The sequence below is a fragment of the Desmodus rotundus genome, chromosome 5 (assembly GCF_022682495.2).
Source record: "Desmodus rotundus isolate HL8 chromosome 5, HLdesRot8A.1, whole genome shotgun sequence".
Taxonomy (NCBI): Eukaryota; Metazoa; Chordata; class Mammalia; order Chiroptera; family Phyllostomidae; genus Desmodus; species Desmodus rotundus.
Genome location: NC_071391.1, coordinates 119766080 through 119782140, shown reverse-complemented (window position 1 = coordinate 119782140; position 16061 = coordinate 119766080). Strand labels below are relative to the sequence as shown.

At 37.1% G+C, this 16061-nt stretch overlaps 1 long non-coding RNA gene across 1 annotated transcript in view; it reads left to right on the top strand.

Moving 5' to 3' along the window:
• Positions 1–16061, top strand: part of LOC139440925 (uncharacterized) — a 35631-nt gene that overhangs the window by 13637 nt on the left and 5933 nt on the right. Inside the window, exon 2 of the long non-coding RNA XR_011651240.1 lies at positions 1042–1134. This is a non-coding gene — a long non-coding RNA (uncharacterized lncRNA). The remainder of the gene's footprint in view (positions 1–1041; positions 1135–16061) is intronic.

Genomic DNA, 16061 nt, shown 5'->3' with positions numbered 1-16061 from the left:
GAGTTGTACAATCGGTCTGACTTAAATTTGAGGCTTAAAATCAGAGACAAGATAGTGATAGATGGAATTTATTCATCCGAATGTTGATTTATAATTCTGTTTTTATATTAACTGCTATTATTGGAAACTAAAGGTGCCTATTATTGCCTAACATTCACTTATAAGGATTGGAGAGACATAAAAAAAATTTGAAACCATCAGAATGTGGTTTGTGTGTTTAGACCTCAGTGAAATAATGCACACCCCTGCTTTATTTTTACCATGATTCCATTTTCCTTTCTCCTCTTTAACTGGCTATTCCTTAGTTCGCACTCAGTTTTAAAGGCATTTAACCCCATAAAACTGTTTGAACTACGTCATGATAAAGCTGAAGCGAGATTACATTTATTACTTTTCTAGCAATAAATGCAAAGGGGAAAATTGTGTGCTGACAATCTTCATTTCTTTAATTGTAGAGCATGTTAAATTTCTCCTGTTGCTTAACCAAAGTCAGATTAGCTACACAGAAAACCTGAAGAAAACTTTAATCATCAATCTTGATGCTTGTTCAGTTTGTCTGCATGCTTTGAAAATGATGGCCATACATTTGGAATTTCCTGAGAACCATAACTTTTAAAAAGCACTTTAATTCCTAGAAGGAATTTATAAGTACAAGTTGTGATTTCACTGAAAACAAAATTTGCTTGTGAACCATACATACCCAAGTTGCACCTGGCTCATAGAATTGCTTATAGCCTCTTGAAATTCTTAGTTGTTCCAGAATTGTTGGTGACAGTTACAATTCTCTGTAAGTTTGGTGGATTTTGGGTAAATGAATTACCATTTATGTAATGAATTATTTACATAATATTTGCTTTTCATACAAATTCAAAGTACTAGATTGGCACACACTTTTAAAAGAATTGAGGTGGGGTAGGAAATATCAATCCGTAAGCAAGTGGAAGTGGGATATTGGGTCAGTTTCTCAAAAACATTACTGAAACCTTTTCTTTTCTTTTTTTTTTTAATCTTTGCCTGAGAATATGTTTACTGATTTTAAAGAGAGAGGAAGGGGAGGAGAGAGAGAGAGAAAGAGAAACACTGATCGGCTGCCTGCTATATGTACCCCCATCAGGGATGGAACTGGCAACCTAGGTATGTGCCCTGACTGGGAATTGAACCCTCAACCTTTTGGTGAATGAGATGATGCTCTACGCAACTGATCCACTTGGCCAGAACTGAAACATTTTTTTAAGACAATTTATTTTTCTGAAAAATTTGCTTAATACTATTGTAATTTGAGGTGTTTTTGAGTTGCTACTTATTTCTTATTTCCCCCAGAATGATATTAAAAACCATTTAAAAGAAGACTTTAATGTAAAAACCCTAAAATTCCCCCACACTAGGATTTGTCAGGAGATACTAACTTTTTAGGTTAAGAGCAGGATTTTGCTTTTTTCTCTGCATCTAGGGAGCACTGATCTTAGGAGAAGATTGGTGCCTCTCTTTGCTTCTCGTGTTTATTATTGACAGAGAGTTTGGTGGGTATGTTTCTGGTTCCCAGGCTTGGCTATTTTTTATAGATGTTTGTGGTAAAAGTGTCAAGACTGAGAGAAACAAAATCATAAGCAGAATATTTTAATGATTACACTGATAATAACATTTAGTCAGCAGGTGTGCCTTGAGCTCCTCTTCCTTTATGGTCACCTTGGGAAAGTGTAATGAGAATCTGCGAATAGCTGTGTGTGCTGTTGCCCCACGAGTGGCAGAGTATCCAAAACTAAGCTTTCCTGAGCTTCTTAATCAGAGCCTAGGCATCTTGCACTCCAAGAATCCTCCAAGTAGCTCCCAGAAGCACAATTGTGAACAGATTCCTTTATCTGGTGGCATACTGTGCCTACCACTACCTGGTCTTGCCTTCCCTATGACTTTTTCCGATTCTGTTCTCATCCATTTTGTCCCTGTTCCTGGAATGTGCACCTCCACTATGTTGGTTGTTCCAAGTGTATCACATGGATTCTCAGTTAATCCCAGTCTTTGTTAGTGGCTGGCTGTGACCTGTTTGTGACTGTCAATCATTGGTTTCGTGTATTTTGTGATTGTGCTTGATTTCACATCAGTACTGGTGCCTGACCACTAACTCCATATCCAGCCCCTCCTCCAGGCTGCACTGGCCTGGTCGCCACCCTCAGGGCCAGAGGATAATGGTGGGGATAACCTTCCTTCTGCTCCTCACACTCCCATTAGATGACTGACTGGTTCAGTAACTTAACCATTCAGGGCTACAGTTTTCTCCTCTCTTGCTAAGTCCTCTTTAAATATCATTTTCATTATGTTAACATTTGTCTCTTGAAAACAAATTCTGTTTTTCTTTGCACACTTGTGTTTTTGTTCCAAAATCATGTAATAAGATTCTTGGCTGTTAAAATTAAATGACTATAATGGTTTTAAGTAGAGTTTGTTATATTATAATGTGTGGGCACCCAACCAAAATTTATATAGATATCAAGCTTTACAAAAAATAGTCTGAGATTTTTTTCAGCATTACCAGTTGCTTTGTCATGATTATATTCCTAATTTTCTAGAGCTGTGAAATTCTAAGTTACTGAAATGGGTGCAGGTTGTTGCATCAGTACAGGGAACTCTGAATTCTTGATTCTGGCTGGCTGTTGGTGGTATATCCTGACAATCCATCTAGTACTTTTCTGCATCTTGTACTTACTTAATTCAGTGGCCTGTTCTGAGCTAGAAATCTGCTTTCTTGTTATAAGATAGATTAGCCCCTCTCCTCCGCGATTCTAGTAAAGATATTTCTCTGATGAAGTCAGAAAAGCTTAAAGAATATTGAAAAAGAGAATGTTGTACATAAACATACATAGCATTTTGTTTCGGCTTTTTAGAGAGAACTTTTTCAGAGTACTTTTAGTAGTCTGCAGTAGAACTTTTTAGTAGAACTTTTTCAGTAGTACTTTTAGTATTTCTGCTATTTTTAGTGCATTGTTGGAATTAACACTTAGGAACTATGTGCTTAACCACTACTGACCCTTTTAAAGCACCTTTGTCCCTGAACCACTCTGTCCTTATCTTAGTGACTGTAAATTATACTTTTGTCTTTACATCTATTATAACACTAGGTAAATAGGCATATATACAGACTAACAAAACTAGTGATTGCATGTAGAATCTGGATAATTATTTTTAGTCTGTTTCTGCCCACAGTGTTAAATTACTGTGTCATCTTTCGTTTTTAACTCTGAGTTTATCTCAGTATCTACTATGTTTTATTTATTTCTTCTGATTTCTGCTCTCTGTGAACACTAAATTTTTTCTGAAGAAATTCACAAAGGGTAAGTGTTTATACCAAAGCAGCTAATCTGGTTTCCAAAGGATCTTTATTGAGGTTCAGAGATACTACTCATTTTTAACTACCTTTCTTATTCCCATACAGTACCTATTTTCAGGCCCTCTGTTTTAGTTACTGAAGACTGCATTTGGTTTTAAAAAACATAAATTTAATTCATCACACATGTATCGAGCACTTATTATATATGAATACTACTCTACCTGGCCCTAGGTATGAAAATATAAATAAGACAGTCCAGGAGCTTACAGCCTCAACAGGGCAGACAGACATGCAAACAAGCATCACAGAGCAGTTTATTTTAGCAATGTATTTTAAGTTTTGTGATGTAATATGAATACGGATTCTGAGTATGCCAAGAAAAAATACAATGTGGAAATTACCTTTAAGGGTTTTTTTTTTCTTTTTACAAGACGCTTTATGGAGATGTAATGGATATAAGGTAAACTGTGTACATTTAAATTTTATGGTTTAATAATTTTGGCATATTCATGGTTTGATTTAAATCTATCATCATGCTATTTGTTTTCTGTTTTTCCCATCTGTTTTTTTCTTTTTCTACATTCTTTTGAATTGAGTATTTTTTATGATTCCATTTTATACCATGCATTGGTTTATTAGCTGTAACTTCTCTTATATTTTTAGTGTTTGCTCTAGAACTTTAATTTATCTGTCAACTTGCAATTGATTTTATACCACTTCATATGTAGCATAAGGTCCTGACAACAGCATAGTTGCATTTATCCCCCTCTGCCCTGTGTGCTCTTGTTGTCAGATACAGATGGGACAAAGAGGTTTACAGTTCTTATGGAAAATAATGCAAGAATTATTTAATAACCCAAGAATAAACTCTTTTGCATGCTCACAACTGTAAGTCTCCTTTACCCCACCCTGCCTTTTACCTGTACAGCAAGCCTCACAATACACTGTTACTAGTTTTTCTTTAATCATTTATCTTTTAAAGAGATTTGAAAATTAAGAGATCTTTTATATTTATTATTTCTGATACCCTTAAGTCCTTTGTGGCAATACATGTTTTTGTCAAGTGTCATTTCTTATGTTTGAAGGATTTCCTTTAGTATCTTTGTTAGTGAAGTTTGATGGTGGTGAGCTTTTTCTGAGCTTTTGTATGTCTTAAAAGGGTTTTGCCTTCATTTTTGAAATATTTTTTTGGTGTATAATTCAAGGTTGACTCTTTTGCTATAGTACCTTAAGATGTTGCTTCACTGTATCTAGTTTGCATTGCTTTTAATTGGAAGTCTTTTATTCTTATCTTTGTTCCTCTGTACTAATATGTGGGATTTTTTTTCTTGCTTTTAATGGTTTTCATTTTATAACTGTTTTCTAACATTTGACGATTATGTGCCTTAAAGTTTTCTGCATGTTTCCTGTCTGGGAGATCATCAAGGTTTCTTTTACCCATGGGCTTATAATTTTCATGAAATTTGTAAAAATTGTGACCCTTATTCAAACTTTTTTTTTTAAGATTTTGTTTGTTTATTTTTAGAGAGAGGGGAAGGGAAGGAGAAAGAGAGCGACAGAAACATCAATGTGTGGTTGCTTCTTACATGCCTCCCACTGGGGACCTGGCCATCAACCAGGCATGTGTCCTGATTGGGAATCGAACCAATAACCCTTTGGTTCACAGGCCCGTGCTCAATCCCTTGAGCCACACCCGTCAGGGCTCAAAACATTTTTGTTTACCTGTTTATTAGGCCATTTGAAGTTGTTCCACAGCCAACTGATACTACTTCATTTTGCATAGTTTAGATTGGCTGTTTTTTAAATTTACTAATCTTTTTATCTCTGGTGTTTAATCTGCTGTTATCCTATCCAATGTATTTTTTTAACTCAGTTACTTTAGTTTTCATCTATTAATACATGGTTTTTTAAAAATATTCCACGTTTCTACTTAACTTGCTCAATCTGTACTTTCATGAACATATAGAATGTACTTAAAATATTTTGTTATTTTATTGCCCTAATAAAATAATGTATTATTTTAAGGTCCTTGTGTACTAATTCTATTTTTGGATTTTTTTTTAATAAAGATTTTATTATTTTTTTAGTGAGGGGTGAAGGGAGGGAAAAAGAGGGAGAGAAACATCCGCGGTTGCCTCTTGCACATCCCCGGCCAGGGACCTGGCCCACAACACAGGCATGTGCCCTGACTGGGAATTGAACCTGCAACCTTTCGGTTTGCAGGAGTATGCCCAACCCACTGAGCCACACCTGTCTGGTCTCACTAATACTAATGTATTCTTGAGCTTTGTTCTGTGGTACCATGAAGTTATGTTGGAAACAGACCCTTTTGAGATTTGTTTTTAAACTCAGGTAGGGCTAATTTTTCCTAATACTGAGACAATATCCTGAGTACTCTTACCGATTGCCTCTTAAATTATGAGGTTTTCTACTTGTAGTGGGGATAAGAACTATGCCTCGCTCTTAATGAGATTTGGGAATTGTTCTCTCTCCTCCTTTCTGGTAGTTCTGCTTTAAATCTTAGGTATTTTTCATACACATGCAGGGATCAATACTGATCTGAAAATTTGAGATGGAAATGGACTGTCTGCAGATCTCTGAAGGTCTCTCTTTCTGTGCAGTTCTGTCCTTCCTGGTACTCTTTCTTTTATGAATTCTAGCTGCTTTGGTTTCCCCATGTTCCAGCTTCCTCTCCTCAACTCAGGGAGACCGTCAGATTCCATGTGGGTTGCCCCTCCCTGCACTGAGGCCTGGAAATTATCTCTGGGCTGGAAGCTGGGACAGTTGTAGAGCCCTGTAGGGTTTTGCTTTTCTGTTGTCAGGAATCTCTGTAGTGTACTACTGGATGTTGTGTCTAAAGACAACTGTTTAATATATTGTGGGGTTTTTTTAAAGTTTTTCAGGGTAAGGATAAAACGTGCTTGTTACTCTATCTTGGCCAGGTGCCATACTTTTGAAAGCTAAAAACCATTAGTTAAAGGGAAAATTTACTCATTAGTTACAGGGAAAATTACAGTGAAAATTGCACAGTATTTATACAAATGAAAAATTATCAAAACTATGTATATCGATAAAGCAGGACTTGCAGTCATAATATACAGTTGTAAATTCACTTATTAAAAAATAAGAAAGAACACAAAATACAATGATTAAACACTTACTCTCCTCCCCCAGAAATTAGAAAAAGAACAGAGTAAACTCATAGGCACTAGAAGAAATGTAAATAATAAGGAGGGGCAGAAATTAAAGAAGAAGAAAAAGAGCTGCTCAATAAAACCTGACGCTGGATATTTGAAAAGATATAAAAAAGAAAAACTTCTGCCCTGGCTGGTGTGGCTCAGTGGATTGAGTGCTGGCCTGCGAACTGAAAGGTCACTGGTTCAATTCCCAGTCAGGGCACATGTCTGGGTTGCGGGCCAGGGCCCTAGTTGGGAGCATGTGAGAGTCACCGTGTATCTCTCGCACATTGCTGTTTCTCTCCCTCTCTTTCTCCCTCCCTTCCCCTCTCTCTAAAAAGAGTAAGTAAATAAAATATTTTTTTGAAAAAACCTACAAGATCAAACAAGAAAAAAAAGTGAAGGCATAAGTAATATTTATTATTACTAGGAACAAAAAGCAGATATATAGCAGATACTGAAAAACTCTTTAAGGAAATATTATGAACAACTTGTGCTAATAAAAGTAAAAGCCTAGATGTGTGGATTGTAAAAATCAAGACAGACTGGAGGAGTCTGTTTGGTTTTTCAAAGGAGAGATGATGGTGGCTGAACCCCAAGCACTAGGAGTGGAAACAGAAGTAAAAAAGATCCAATAAAACATAATTCTGTGGCTGGAGAGGTGGAGCGTGGCAGGGAAGGATTGAGGTGTTGGTTTATAGGATTCTGCTTGGACGGTGGATAGTATTGTGCAGTGGCATTACACCTGGGGAATAGTAGGGTTTGGAGGGGAAGGGTTGAATCTGAGGTATACAGGGGACAAGTGGCATTGTCTAGTTGGTTAAATGGGTCTGGAACTTGAAAGAGAGGCCTTGGTAAATTGTCTGCTTTTGTTGCTACAGGAATGGGTTCTTGTTTTTAAACTCACCAACTTGTTTTTCTTTTTTGTGAGCATGCCTTTAAAAGTTCCCAGAAATATAAAATACCTTTTTTTAATCAGTTTCAACCCTCCCCCATATAAATATTATTTACCCAGCTAGATCTGAGATATGAGAACAAAGATCCCACTTAGAGCAGTCTCTTGTAATAAACACTAAAATGTATGCTTGTAACAGGAGCCATTAACTTTTTGGCGCAGTTTGTATGTAAGTGCTCAGATTTCTCTGAGTGATATGGCTGTGACTTAGATTCTGTTTCTCTAGAAGTCATTGCCTATCCTGGCTCCTAGGCAGCTGGGGCAGCCTTTACTAGAATATAGCCATTTTGTTTTACCTTTTACTCAACTAATGAAGTCCTAGAAATACTTTAAAAACAGGCCACTTTCACTTATTAGTGAGGTGCAAAAGGTAGACTTTCTTTTTCTTCTCCCTCTTCCTAAACAGAACTCTCAACCACCCCAAAGATAGAAGCAAGACGGCCTTTCTTTGTTTTATCAGGAAGAAGAGAATATGGCAGATAGATACTGGAAGTGGCCTTTCCTCTTGTGCCTTTATTCCTTGACTGGATTGAAGGCTGCTGTTTACCTCCTCCACCTGGCCAGTTTTAGCATAATCTCAGCCTGACCTGTGTTGAACTGGTTATTACTAAAACCTTTATCTACATTGTCAGAAGTATTTACTAACTGTCACAAGTGTTGCCAATTTTTTATTGACATAAAACGCCACTGTATCTTGAACAAGGTGAACATTGTGCTTTTTGGGGCATAGTACAACATGAATTTTCAAAGTTCAAGGCATTCTGACACGTGTGAGGTGATACCTCATTGTGGTTTTAATTTGCATTTCTCTTTTTTTAAATATATTTTATTGATTATGCTACTACAGTTGTCCCCATTTTCCCCCACTTCTTCCCCTCCTAGGCAGCCCTGTACCTCCCCTCCCACCCACATTCCCCTACTTAGTTCATGTCCATAGGTCATACATGTAAGTTCTTTGGCTTCTACATTTCCTATATTATTCTTAACCTCTCCCTGTCTATTTTGTACCTACTATTTATGCTTCTTATTCCCTGTACCTTTTCCCCCATTTACCCCCCTCCTTGCTGATAACCCTCCATGTGATTTCCATTTCTGTGATTCTGTTCCTGTTCTAGTTGTTTGTTTAGATTGTTTTTGTTTTTGTTTTGTTTAGGTTCAGTTGTTGATAGTTGTGAGTTTGTTGTCATTTAACTGTTCATAGGTTTTGATCCTCTATGCATTTGTCTGATGATTAGTGACATTGAGCATCGTTTCATGTGTCTATTGGCCATCTTTAGAGGAGTGTCTATTCAGGTCCTCTGTCCATTTTTTAATTGGATCGTTTATGTTTTGGTGTTGATTTGTATGAGTTCTTTATAAATTTTGGATGTTAATCCCTTATCAGATGATCATTGACAATTATCTTCTATTTAGTAGGTTGTCTTTTTGTTTTGTTGATGGTTTTTTTCGCTGTGCAGAAACTTTTTAGTTTGATGTAGTCCCATTTGTTTTGTTTCCCTTTTTAATTTTTTTCTGTTTGCCTTGCCTTAGGAGATAATACCAGAAAAAATATTGCTAAGATAAATGTCAGAGACTTTACTGCCTGTGTTTTTCTTCTACACTTGTCAGAATGGTTATCATCAGTAAATCAGCAAACAAGTGTTGATGAGGATGTGGAGAAAAGGGAACCCTAGTGCACTCTTGGTGGGAATGCAAATTGGTGTAGCCAGTATGGAAAATGATATGCAGGTTCCTCAAAAAACTAGAACCACCTGTGACCCAGTGATCCCACTTCTGGGTACATATCTGAAGAAACCCAAAACACTAATTCGAAATAATACATGAACCTCTATGTTCATTGCAGCATTATTTACAATGGGTAAGATTTGGAAGCAACCCAAGTGTTCACCAGTAGATGAGTAGATAAGAAAATTGCACTATATATACAATGGAATTTACTTGTCCATAAAAAAGAATGAAATCTTACATTTGTGACAGCATGGATGGACCTAGAGGGTATTATGCTAAGTGAACTAAGTCATTCAGAGAAAGACAGACACCATATGATTTCACTTACATGTGGAAATTAAGTGAATTTCCACTTATAAATTGGTTGCCTGAGTGGAGGTGAATTGCGGGACTGGATGAAAAAGGTAAAGGGATTAAGTATAAAATTGGTAGTTAAAAAATAGTCATAGGGATGTAAGGTAGAGCATATTGTAATAGCTATATGGTGCCATGTTGGCAGTGGAGATGTCACGGGGAGCACTTGGGTGAAGTATACGATTGTCTGACCACTGTGCTGTACACCAGTAACTAATACAAAAGAATATTGAATGTAAACTGTAATTTTAAAAAATTAAAAAATACATAAACAGTGTAAGATACACCCTATAGTTTTAACAGATGCTTTGTGAGTTTATTTTGTTGTTTTTGCTTAATCCCTTCACCTTTTTCACCCAGCCCCTCATCCTCCCTCCCCTCTGACAGCTGTCAGTCTGTTTCTGTTGTTTGTTAGTTTATTTTGTTCATTGGATTCCACATAAAAGTGAAATCATATCGTCCTGGTCGTTCTTCGACTGACTTACTTCATTTAGCCTAATGCTTTCCAGGTCCATCCATGCTGTCACAAAGGGTAAGATTTCCTTCTTCCTCTTCTGTTTTTTCTTTTTGCAGAGTAGTATTCCATTGTGTAAATGTACCACAGCTTTTTTATCCACCCATCTACTGACGGGCACTTGGGCTGCTTCCAAATCTTACCCATTGTAACTAATGCTGCAGTGAACATAGGGGTGCATATATTCTTTTGAATTAGTGTTTTAGGTTTCTTCGGACATAATAATAGATTGCTTTGAAGTTTGGTAGGAGTATATGGACCGGTATGATATTGACGTTCCCACAATGATTAGTATTGTAATTTTAGTTATTCCTTGAAGTATCACTCAGAGGAAAGGCTTATACCATGGTTCAGAAACTTTTTTTGATCGAATATTAGCCAAGTTACCAATTTCATTTTATCTTTGTATTTCAAGTTTAATTGTTAACTTAAAAATTTTTGAATAGAGAATGTATTTATTTACATGGTTCAAAAATAAGAATGCTGCCCTGGCTGGTGTAACTCAGTGGATTGAACACGGGTCTATGAACCAAAGGATCGCAGGTCCAATTCTCAGTCAGGGCACATGGCTGGGTTGCGGGCCAGGTCCCCAGTAGGGGGCATGCTAGAGGCAACCACACATTGATGTTTCTTCCCTTCCTCTTTCTCTAAAAATAAATAAATAAAAATATTTTTTAAAAAAGAATGCTGTTTTTAAAAATGAATACCCTGAGAAGTCTTACCGCTGCCTATCCCCATCTAATCCTTCTCACTATCCCATTACATGTAATTATTTTTACTGACTTCTATTATTTTTTTAGATTTTATTCAGATAGCTAATCCAAATATACCATATTCTGCTGTGTATAATGCTCTCCCGTATATACTGTGCACCATGTTTTTGACCCAAACTTCCAAGAAAAAAAATCTTTAGTATTAATTGTTTAATTCAGTTATTTATTTATATTTAGAAATAAAACCAATTATCATACTCCAGGGTATTATTTTCCATACAGATATCATTGTTGCTTTCTAGAGTTGCATTTTTAATGCATAAGCATAAATACATAATTTATAACATTTATATAGATACAGAATTAGTACTACCCATATATAATGAGCATCCTTATTTTTCCCTCAAAAGTTTGGGCAAAAAAGTGTGCATACTGTATATTCTTATCTCCTCTTTTTGCTCAAAAGGTAACACACTGCCACTATTCTTCACCTGTTTTTCATTTTTATATTTTGGAGCCCTCTCTATATCAGTACATAAAGGTCTTCCTATTGTTTTTTTGACTGCTTGGTATTCAGTTGTGTGCATATGCCTTAGTTTATTCAACCAGTCCCCTGTTGCCAGGTGCTCAAATGTGTTCAGTCTTCTGCTGTTACAATTTCATAGTGAATAACCCTGTTCATGTGTGTAGGTGTCTTGTTTAGATTCCTAGAAATGTGTTTGCTAGGTGACAGAGAAAATACTGGGATTTTCACGGATATTATTATGTTGCCTTCACATATGGGTCGGGTCGTACATTTTGCATTTCTACCAGCAACACACGAGGGTCTGGGAGCCCCTGTTTCCCCACAGCTTGACAAAGCGTGGCTGGGCTTGGATCAGACTTGTGCCTCTGGTGGCAGTGCTATGTCAGTGTATTTTTAAAATCGGCATTTCTGTTTTCATGAGTTAGGTTAAATATCTTACATGCTTAAGGCCTTATTTGTATTTCTTTTTTATGTACTTTGTCCATTTTTCTCTTTCTAGAAATACTTTACATGGGTGTGTTTCTAGACTTTCTGTTTTGTCCCATTGGTCTATTCATTTGCCACTTCTAGTGTTTTAACTCTTGAGGTTTTATAAAATGGTTTAATATATATTGTAGCTGTTCTCTCATAGTTCTTTTTTTAGAGATTCCTAGTAATTATTGCTTGTTTCTCTTTATTTTACTTCATTGTATTTTTAAATATATTTTGAGTATGCCATTACAGTTGTCCCCATTTTTTTCTCCCCTTTATTCCCCTCCACCCTGTACCCCCCTACCACCATCATTCCCCCCCACCTTAGTTCATGTCCATGGGTCATACATGTAAGTTCTTTGGCTTCTCCATTTCCTATACTATTCTTAACCTCCCCCTGTCTATTTTGTACCTACCATTTGTGCTTCTTATTCCCTGTACCTTTTCCCCCATTCTCACCCCTTCCCCTCCCTGCTGATAACCACCTATGTGATCTCTATTTCTGTGAATCTGTTCCTTTTCTAGTTGTTTGCTTAGTTCATTTTTGTTTTTTTAGGTTTGGTTCTTGATAGTTTTGAGTTTGTTGTCATTTTACTGTTCATAATTGTGATCTTCTTTTTCTTAGATAAGTCCCTTTAACATTTCATGTAATAAGGGCTTGGTGATGATGAACTCCTTTACCTTGACCTTATCTGGGAAGCACTTTATCTGCCTTCCCATTCTAAATGATAGCTTTGCTGGATAGTGTAATCTTGGATGGAAGTCCTTGCTGTTCCTGACTTCGAATACTTCTTTCCAGCCCCTTCTTGCCTGTAAGGTCTCTTTTGAGAAATCAGCTGACAGTCTTATGGACACTCCTTTGTAGGTAACTGTGTCCTTTTCTCTTGCTGCTTTTAAGATTCTCTCCTTATGTTTAATCTTGGGAAATTTAATTATGATGCTCCTTGGTATGTGCTTCCTTGGGTCCAACTTCTTTGGGACTCTCAGCTTCCTGGACTTCCTGGAAGTGTATTTCCTTTGCCAGGTTGGGGAAGTTCTCCTTCATTATTTTTTCAAATAAGTTTTCAATTTCTGGCTCTTCCTCTTCTCCTTCTGACACCCCTATGATTTGGATGTGGAACATTTAAAGTTATCCCAGAGGTTCCTAAACCTCTCCTCATTTTTTAAATTCTTGTTTCTTCCTTCTGTTCTGGTTGAATGTTTATTTCTTCCTTCTCCAAACTTGATTTGAGTCCTGGTTTCCTTCCCTTCACTCTTCGTTCCCTGTACATTTTGCTTTATTTCACTTTGTGTAGCCTTCATTTCGCAATTGAGCTCAATCATTTCTGTGAGCATCCTGATCACCAGTGTTTTGAACTCTGCATCTGATAGGTTGGCTATCTCTTCATTGCTTAGTTCTATTTTTGGAGTTTTGATCTGTTCTTTCATTTGGGCCATATTTCTTTGTCTCGATGCACCTGTTACATTTTTAAGAGTTGGAACCTTAGGTATTCAATAGGGCGGGGCAACCCACGTCACTGCATTGTAGCACTATTTGTGTGAGATGGGTCCAAGAGGGAATAGCTGCTGGCTTGGCTCTCAGCTGGCTTTCAGTTACTTCTCCCGCTACCCACAAGCAAATTGGGCCCTTCTGGTGTTGATTCCCTTCTGGTGGGTTTGTGTATGTTCTAGGACTCTGTGGATGTCTCCAAGGACCTCTCCTGTGAGACTGGGAATTTCTCCTGCTGCTGCAGCAACCCCCACATATTTTTATAGCCAAAGGTTTTGAGGCTTTATTTCCCTGTGCTAGAACCCTGGGTTGCATGGTCTGTCTCACTCCCCAGTTGTTCCTCCAGGTTTATCCCCATGCGAATGTGGGACCATCCACTCTGCCAGCTGCCTACTTGCCATGAGTCCTCTCTATCCAGGCTGCCCATCTCCACCCCTCCTACCGGTCTGGATGAATATTTTTTCTTTAATTCCTTGGTTTTCAGACTTCCATACAGTTCAGTTTTCTGGCATTTCTGGTTATTTTTTGTTTTTAGATTTGTTGTTGTCCTTCTTTTGGTTGTGTGAGGAGGCAAAGTGTATCTATGTACGCCTTGACCAGAAATCCTAGTTTATATGAAATTCTTGAAAAGACAGAACTACTGTCGAAGAACAAAACAGTGGTTGCCAGGGGTTGGGGTAAGGGAAGAATATAACTTTCAAGTGTGTCTTGTTGTGGTGGGACTTCTCTGTTTCCAGATAGTGGTGATGCTTATTCTGCATGTGTTCTAACAACCAGAACTGTATTTTCAAAAGTTGATTTTTTCCCCTAGTTATATACTACATAAGTTCTGGGGATATAATGTACAACATGATGTTTATAGTGAACAGTACTGTAGTGTATGTATATTGAAAGATACTAAGAGAGTAAATCTTACATTCTTATCATAAGAAAAAACATTGTAACTCTGTATCATGTGATGTATGTTAACTAAGTTTATTATTGTAATCATTCTGCTATATATACATATATCAAATCATTATTTTGTACACAGAAAACTGACCCAGGGTTAGATGCCAGTGATACCTTAATTAAAAGAATTGAAACTTCCAAACTTACATAATTTATTTCGTACATAAATGATTTAAGTAAAATTCAGTTCTTTAGTCATACTGGCCACATTTCAGTGGGTCCATAGCTACTGTGACATAGGGCTACTGTATTGGACAGTGCAGACATGGAACATTTCCCGCAGTGCAGGAAGTTTTATTGGACAGTGCTGTTTTATAGCAGGGATTCAGGTTTTTTCAGTAGAGGGCCAGGTAGTAAATATTGGAGGTTTTGTTGGCCCTTTGGTCTCTATCTCAGCTACTTGGTTCTACTGTTGTAAAAGCAGCCATAGACATTAATACTTAAACTAGTGAACATGGCTGTGTTCCCATTAAACTTTATTTATTAAAAATGCATGTTTGCTGACCTGTGTTTTTCAGTCTGATAGATATATTTCCCTTTTTCACATCAGCCCAGAGTTTCTTGCTGGAGTGATCTTACAATTTATCATTAAGATTACCAAATTAAATAAAATTTTAATTGTAATTTTGAGAGTGAAAGTGGCCACTATTAACCTGCTTGGACAATGGCCTGAACTGGGAATATCTTGGGCAAATCAGGGATGTATATCATCCTGGCTATTAGTCTTCCTATAAATTGGTTGCCCTTGTGGTAGGCTCATACCTATTCCAAGTAACTGTAGAAAAGCAAATAAAACGATTTCTTTAGCAGTGGCTCTTGGTTAGCCATTTTCCTCTGAAAGGGAGTATTTATATGGGAGGTACCCTGAAGTTCGGCACACCCAATACACTCAAAATAGCCTGTTTTCTATCCCTGTGCCTTTGCTCGTGCTTTCATTTCTATGCCCTCTTTCCCATCCCTCTTATGTGTTTTTTCTAACCCGGTCCATTTTTCAAACCTCTGCTTGAATGGTATCTCCTTCATAAAACCATCCCTGTAATACCCCTTTCAGACTCAGAAATGGTATTTATACTTCAGAAAATTCAAATGGCTTAGTGCCTTAGACCAGGTCCCAAAACCAGGCTGAGCATCAGAAATATCTCGGTAGCCTTAAATACAGATTCCTGGGTCCCACCATAAATCTGTTGATTCAAAATCAGTGGCAGTGTTTTATTTTGTTTTGTTTTTGAACTTCTCATATGATTATTCTATAATCAGCAGGTTTCTATATGGAATCTGATAATTTAGACTTAAATTATTTGATGTAAACATTGACTTTTAGAATTAGAAAGAACCTTGAAAATAGGCTCTTACTTTCTACTTTCTTGTAAATTTTACTTTCTTTTTAAATTGGAAGGAGGGAGGGAAATTACTTGCTCAGATCCCATTGCTTGTTACTGACAGAGCTAGGATTAAACTTTGCTTTTCTTCACTCCCATTTTAGAACCTTTCTTTATATTCATGTTGGACCTTTCTAAAGATTAAGTTTTGAATGCCCAGAGGTGCTTGGTAAGAGTAGATAGTCAGATTTTTTTTCTTACTGATAATGACCGTCTCTAATTCTACATAGTACCTAGCACGCTGTTTCATGTTTTGTCATTGCGTCTTGATTAGTCCAGCTCTCACTCCAGGACTACCCTTCTGATAGTTAGAGATGATGCAGCAGTCAACATGGAGTCACCTCAGAAAAATTCTTTCCCAAAGTAGTTCTAATATGAATGGCTTCTAAAAGCTAACTGAACCAAACTGAATTCTGGGACAGCTTTGAACTGTGATAGTTTTCAAGAGCCCCTCTAAACCGAGATCAGTTCTAGATCTGCAGG